Here is a 7640-nt window from a genome sequence, read left to right as displayed (position 1 = left end):
TTAAGCTTTCCAGACAGTTTCAAGAATACATCCACAAAAAATACTCAGTCCTTGCATGAGAGCCATACAGGCGGCAAGTCCGTCCATTCTGGCCCTCAGATGATTGGGAATGCCCCGTATGTGCCTCAAATGGCGTACGGGCCATACACCCCTCACTTCATGCAGTCGGCCCTCTTTGGAGGCCAAGCGGCATATAACGTCCAACCTTTGGACTGATAGCTCCGTCTGCTCAAACTTGGTGAACAAACTTCTGAGTTCACCAAGGAGATAACCGAGGCGGCACAGCCGGCCAAGGATAAGAATGTGTTGGTGGGTGCCTATGACGGTACCTCCAACCCGGAGGACCACCTCATGTCCTTCTCCAACCTTATGCACATGCAGGGGTTGGAGGATGCTATGTGGTGTCGCTGTTACCCAGCTACCTTGAAGGGCAAAGCCCAACAATGGTTCGGCAACCTGCTTGCCGGGCGTATTGACAGCTTCAGGAAGCTTGCCTTCCTATTTGCCTCCAACTTCTCAATGAACATCCCTGCCAAGAAAACAAGTCTTGACTTGAGCACCATACGGCAGGGAAAGAGAGAAGGTCTTCGCTCCTATGTCAAACGGTTCAATCTGGTAAGAATCCAGATTTAGGGGTTGTCTGACGAGGTAGCCTATACAGACTTCTTCAAGGGTCTGAAGGATGGGTCGACCTTCAAGTTCGACCTTGTCCGAAAGAGGGTTTTCACCCTTCAAGAGGCGCTGATAGAGGCAGAGAGTTTTATTCAAGCTACCGACCTCTACTCGTCCAGCCATCAGTCGGACTCCAAAAAGTCTAACAAGCAAAAGGAGAGTCGGTCTGCTCAGCCGGCTCAGAAAGCTGAAGAGAGCAAAAAGAAAAACGTTTGGGCAGTTGATGAGCCTGATCAACCGTTGTAGGGAATATTTCAAGCCATTAACCCCAAGCTTGAACCCCACTGTGATCATACACTTAAGTATGGTGGTGTCCAAAGGGAAGGAAGTTAGAGCAAAAGAGTCGCCAACAAGTTTTAGGAACTTGTAAACCGTTCAAAAGGTGAAGATTACACCCCTTAACGATCCAGGAGATCGTCAACTCCAAAAGGTCTTGAACCAAATAGGGTTCGGGGATGAAGGTACAAATCCAACCTAAAAGAGATTGAACCTGCCCTAAAAATAGGCCTCTACTTCATTCTTCTCATATTCATGTGCGCTTTCTGACTAACATGCAAACAGTAGGTTAACCCTAAACCTGTTTATCTATGTTAGTTGAATTTAATGCACAAGAAAACTATTATTGGCAATCACTTGAATTATAATCATATTAGCCCTAAACAACATTATTAATTATCTTATTAAGCGTGATTATAAGTACAAATTCCCTTTAAACATGCATAAAAGGCGTGATCAAGCAATAACAATAAATAAGCATCAAGCAACATGATAATTATCATAATTATAATCATAATCATAATAATCATAATAATCATAATAACGCTAAAGCATAATAATAGCAAAATCCTAGGCATGATACTAACGAGATTAATAACAAATCCTAACATGTCACTAAGCAATAAAAATCAAAGCTTTAGCCCTAATCATGATACTAACATGATATTAGAAAAGAGTAAAAGGCACCCTAAACATGATAGTAGAAAGCAATAATAACATCCTAACATGATACTAGGAATTAAACAAATTGAAACATGCTTTCTACAAGAATAGAGCAATAAGATTACATACTTTGATGCCTCGTACCTCTTTCTAATAACAAAATACACGCGTTAGTAACTTCAAGGAAAATATAAAATCAAACAATTAAATTAAATAATTGAAATTTGGGACAAAACCCTCAGAGATTATAACCTTTCACGTCTAGGGCGAAGGCAACTTCGAACTCGGCTAGATGTTTCTAGATCTCATGAATGCGGAATTTTGTTTGAGGGAAGGTTTAGAAAAAGAATAGAGAGAGAAAGCTTCTAGCTTTAGAGAGAGACGATGATTGTTGATTGTAGATTGTAGATGATTGTTGATGAATAAAAACGGAGGTTCAGGACCCTATTTATAAGAAAACAGTCTGGAAATAAGTAGAATTTGATAAGGAATAAAACTCCACGCTGTCGCTGCAAAACCGACCTTGTCGCCAGGCGACAGGGTCTGTCGCGTGGCGACAGGCCTGTCGTTTGGCGACAGCCTGGATTCCTACGCGCTTTCAACACGAAGTCCACTTATGAATCAAAATTGATTTGTAAAGTCCGTATGAAAACTGAAATCGTATTTTCATAAAATAATATTTTATTCCAATCAAAATGTAATTATTAACTCTAATTCTATTAGGATTTAAGAGAACCTTCTAGAGAATTCTAGAAGACTATAATTAATTCTAATAACTTTGGGAATAATAATAAACATTGGGCCCTCCCCTAGATCATTGGGCCGCATGTAAAGATCAAACCAGGCCCAGTTTAGTATTTTGGCCATAACTTCCTCATTATTCATCTTAATTGGGCTTATAATATATCGTTGGAAAGCTCTTTGCAAGACCCATCCAACTACACTATTATTGGACCCTTGTCATGGACCAAACTAAACTGGATTGGCTATTTTCATAAAATAGAGTTGTTTTCGAAAACAGAAAGAATTTTAAATAAAAACTAACCGCAACACTTGACCTTTCACACTTTCACCTCGTTCGATTATCATTCATTATGAAACATTCAGGTATTCATCACTGAGTTTGGTTTTGGGGAGACACATTTTGGTGTCTACAACCGTCCAAAAAGAAAAAGAAAGAATTAAAGTCGTACGTCTCAAGGTACAAGTTCAATAAAGACTTCCACTCCGTCTTCTTGGAGGTAAAGGACCGGCTGACCATTGAGAAGCCGAATCCTCTTAAGAGTTCCGTCCAATCACGGAACAAGAATAAACACTGTCACTTCCGTGAGGAAGTTGGCCATGACACCAACAACTGCTATAGTCTGAAGTAGACCTTAGACCGTCTGGCTGATAAGGGCTTGCTGAAGTCCTATGTCTTGAAGTCCAAAGCGACTGCCAAGACAAATCTGGGACAGTCATCTAAGACTGTCCAGCCTACAAGTAGCTCGGGCACCGACAAGGATCCGGTCTACACTATAGTAGGCGGATTCGCCGGTGGTGGCCCGACTATTCGGGGCATCAAGGATCATTTAAAAGAAGATGATCCACTCATTTGATAATGGGCAGGCGTCCACTAATGGAACATTCTCAGACGTCCTCATCACTGAGAAGGATCGGGGCAAAGTCCGCCAACCGCATGACGATCCGATCGTCATTGAATGTAAGGTCTCCAACTAACTGGTTGGTCGGATCCTTATAGACACCGGTAGCTCCTCTGACCTCATCAGCTACAAGTGTCTGTCCAAGCTAAGTTATAAGCTGGACAACCTGCACGACGTCTCCCATCCACTTGTTGGCTTTGTGGGAGGGGTCATACACCCAGTCGGACAAATTGACCTACCCATCCGGTTAAGGCAAAACGGAAAAGGGCGACATATGGTCGTCCGGTTTTTTGTGGTTAAAGAGCTGACCGCCTATAACATCAATTAGGGCCGACCCACTCTTAACGAGTGCAAAGCCGTCATCATCCCAGCTCTAATGCTGCTCAAGTATGAAAAGGATGATGGCTCTATTGGTTCCCTTAACTAGGATCATAAGACGACAAGGGAGTGTTATCTCTCAGACGTCAAGCCAACGGCTGCCGCAGCCGGTCAGCCGAAGGAGCCAATAGACCTTGACGATGTCAAGGACTCTGATTCACCCCCACCAGCAGCCGAAAAAAAGAGAAAAGCTGGCCAACTGGTGGAGGTGAAGAAAGAAAAGAAATAGCAATCATTGACCGGGGAACGATCAGATGAGCTCCGTCCCCAGCCGGTTGGTGAGCACATTGATATTCCTCTGGACGACAACCGTCTAGAGCGAACTGTTAAGGTGGGGACTGATGAGTGTCATTTATGGCACTCATTTGTTCTCTTTTAGGGTGATTTTAGATTGCTTTTATAGCTCTTTTAATTCCTTTTTCCTTAGTTTTTCTCTTTATTTCTTTACTTTGCGCTTTCCTTAGTTGATTTTCCATTTTCATGTATTTCTTGGTTTATTTTGCCTTTTTCCCTTTTATTTATTTTTTTTATTTCACTTTCAGGTAAAGATATTTGTCCAAGGTTTCCCGAGGTTTCTTCCTGGGTTTTGCATTGATTGGGATGCTTAGTGTCTTCCATTTGAAGCCCAAGAATGGAGATGTGAAAGTTTCAAGTTTTCTTAGGACGTGCATTCAAGCCGACGGCGCACCAATTTTGGTGTTGAACCCACCGTCAAGGCATTAAAATTTTTCCATATTCCGTGTTCATCAAGCACAACAAGTGAAGCGCACGAGAAGCGTCAAGTTGAAGGGGTAGAGGGTTGCCCTGCTCCAAGGCGCTGGCGCGCTCGACATTGGCACGGGCGCGTGGCCTTAGCGCGGCCGCGCACCTGGTGGTCTCTGCTCCGTACCCTCTTTTGCGCGACCGTGCATCTTCATGAAGAAGGCCGCGCCTGTACGGGTCTATTTTGGACGATCTGACCAACTTCTCATTGTTAGCTTTACGATATATAGATTTTTCTTATATTTTTAGACAGAGAATTTTTAGATTAGAGATTTTGAGAGAGAGAACTCATTGGAGAATTTTTGAAATTAGCGATTTTCATTAGGAAAGAATTGGAGAATAGTTTAGATCATATTTTAGAGAGAGAAACTCACGGTTGATGATTGATGATTGATGATTCTAAGCACATTTTCTTTGATTTCATCAAAGTTTGTAAGGATTTCTTTTACTTTAACACAATCTTTAGGTTTTGATTTCAATTGTTTTGTTGATTGTTTATGTTTATTGATTAGTTGATTGAATTTGTTTGATAGAAATGATGATGATGAATTTGTTGATTTGCTTAGTTTTGATCTTGATTTCTTCCATGGATTGTGAGTAGTTTACTTGCTAGGGATGTGGTGAAGCATGTTTGAGTGATGGATCATAGCTAATTGGGGGTTTTTGATTAATTTAGCATTGTGATTAAATTGGTTGATTGATTTTGTGCATGTGTGTGATTAGTTAAAAATTAGCTTGTTGAGCTTGGTTAGTGACGCCCCTAGTTAGAGTCTTTCGTAGTTGGCGCTAGCTTGACCTCTATGAGATAGCTTATTGAGCTCTTTTGATTGCATTGTCTATCTTCCCTCGCAATACTCGAATTAATCAATCTTCAACTCGATTAGTGTGTGTCCATTACAAGTACATGTGGATCTTAAATTCCTAGTGTCTTGATATATTGATTTACTTGGTTTAATTAGTTGAATTAGATAACCTACACTACCATCTTACCTTTTAAAGTAGCTTGACATTGGCCGTAGCAAACTTCCCCCCATTCCTAGTGGTTCGACCCGAACTTGCCCTATTACTAGGTGTAGGTTTGGTTATAAATTTAGTTTGATTGGAGGAATTTTAGTTTCCAACGACCTAGGATCCACCCTCCGTGAAAATGGCGCCGTTGCTGGGGAATGGCGTAGTTGTTTGATATTCTTGTTGAGTCTATTTCATTTCATTTCAAAAATACAAAAAGATTTTTCTCTTTTAGGCTACACTTGTAGCCGTGCTACTAATTGTATCTTTGAGATTGTATGCATAGGACATGAGGAAGGACTTTAGTGCCACTTGATCTGGAGATTGAGAGGACAACTGCAAGGATAAGAGTTGTTAGACGATCTTTGAGTTCTAGCCCTTCAAGTGAAGTAGAACCATAACAAGAAGAACAAGCAAGGATAGGAGAAAATCCGAGAGTGGCATTGAAGGAATTGGGGATTCCCGGTGCATATAGATTTGAGAGTGGGATTGCTCCACCTACAACACCGGAAAATGACTTTGAAATAAGGCCGACTATGATCACTTTGATAGAGAGGCGACAATTTAGTTGGGCCAAGCATGAAAGCCCACTAAATCATCTCAAGGAGTTCGAAAAGTATTGCAACACTATCAAAATGAATGGAATTTCCCAAGAATTCATCCACCTCAAGTTTTTTTCCCTTTTCCTTCATAGGGCGTGCCTTGGAATGGCTAGACAAGAAGGTCAAGCTGAATTCTCTAAGGACATGGGACGAAGTGACCAAGGAATTTCTATCCACAAAAGAAAACGGCAGAGGCTAGAGCTTTGATTCAAGGTTTCAAGCAAAATCCTAGTGAAAGCCTCTATGAAGCATGGGAGAGATACAAGGAGTATCAAGGAGAATGTCCTCACCACGGAATTCCTACTTACCAAATTATTCAAATCTTCTATGGTGGCCTTAGTCCTCAAGGAAATTCATGTCTAGATGGAGGAGCCGAAGGTCCCATTATGAATAAAACGGAAAAGGAAGTGGTAGACATAATTGAAGACGTAGTGAGGTACTATAGAGATTAGTAAGACGGAGAAAGGGAGTTAACTAGCAAGAGTAGCTCTTCAGTGTACTCGGTTGATCATCTAAATGCAATCAACAATCTATCCTCACAAATGACAAACTTGGGGAAGGAAATGTCTGCTATCAAGGCAAAGGTGGAAATTGCTACCTCCCAAATTTTGAATCTTCCCTCCCAATCAAGGGGAGAGGTATGTCTTCTAATTATCAACCTTCTCCCTCTTCTAGTAACATGCCTAGTAGATGCTTGTTTTGTGATGTTTTTGGATCGTATGATCATGATGCTTCTAATTGCCCTCATGCATGTATGGATGTTTGTGATGATCAAGATAGAAATGTGAATGAGCATGTGAATTATGTGTTAAACAATAATGATTCTAGGTTTGAGAATCAAAGAGGTCAATGGAATAGGAATTACAACAACCATAGGAATTTTGACAAATATAACCAAGGTGGTGGTAATAGGAACCAAGGGAACCAAAATTCCCAAGGTAACTATAACAACCAAGGTTATAGTAGCCAAAATCAAAACCAAAATTATGGTAATCATAACCAAGATTATGGTAACTATAATCAAGGTTATGCTTAAAATCAAAATAGGGGTAATTGGAACAACCAAGGTAGGGGAAATTTTCAAAACAATGCTCAAAGGGGTCCCCCACCCGGTTTTGTTCCGAAGACCCAAGGTGATAATTCCTATGCTCAACCCTTATCTTATAGAACTAACTTGGAAGAGATCATTGAAAACTAAACAAAAATTTTGAACACTTAAATGGCGGTGAGTGACAAGAAATTCAATGAGATGATGACACACAGTAAAATTCTTGAGTCCCAAATCACTTAACTAGCCAATACCTTGAAAGATTGTGCTAGCCCTTCTTCATTACCTTCTCAAGGAGTTGATCATAAGAAACCCGTCTATTCTATTACCACAAGGAGTGTGAGAGTGCTTGAAGAGAGAGTTTCTAGGATGAGAAGAGGAGTGACTCAAGTGAGAAAGAAGAGAACGATGTGTCAAAGAATGTGAGCAAAGAGGAAGTTCAAGAAAAAAACAAGAGTGTTGAGAAAGTGCAAGAGGAAGTGAGAAAACCCGACCTTCCATACCCCCAAAAGTTTTTGAGGAACAAAATTGATGAACAATTTGGGAGGTTCCTTGATATGTTGAAGGAAGTTCATCTTTCAATCCCTC

General features: G+C 40.9%; 1 non-coding gene across 1 annotated transcript; it reads right to left on the bottom strand.

The window, feature by feature from the left end:
- Nucleotides 1-6196: 6196 nt before the first annotated feature.
- Nucleotides 6197-6302, bottom strand: LOC145593200 (small nucleolar RNA R71). The gene has a single exon (XR_014102575.1). It is a non-coding gene; the product is annotated as a small nucleolar RNA R71 (small nucleolar RNA).
- Nucleotides 6303-7640: the final 1338 nt, after the last annotated feature.

The sequence above is a fragment of the Chenopodium album genome, chromosome 18 (assembly GCF_948465745.1).
Source record: "Chenopodium album chromosome 18, dcCheAlbu1.1, whole genome shotgun sequence".
NCBI classification, from domain to species: domain Eukaryota; kingdom Viridiplantae; phylum Streptophyta; class Magnoliopsida; order Caryophyllales; family Amaranthaceae; genus Chenopodium; species Chenopodium album.
The sequence above is the reverse complement of the archived record's forward strand: the minus strand, read 5'-3'. Positions and strand labels throughout refer to the sequence as shown.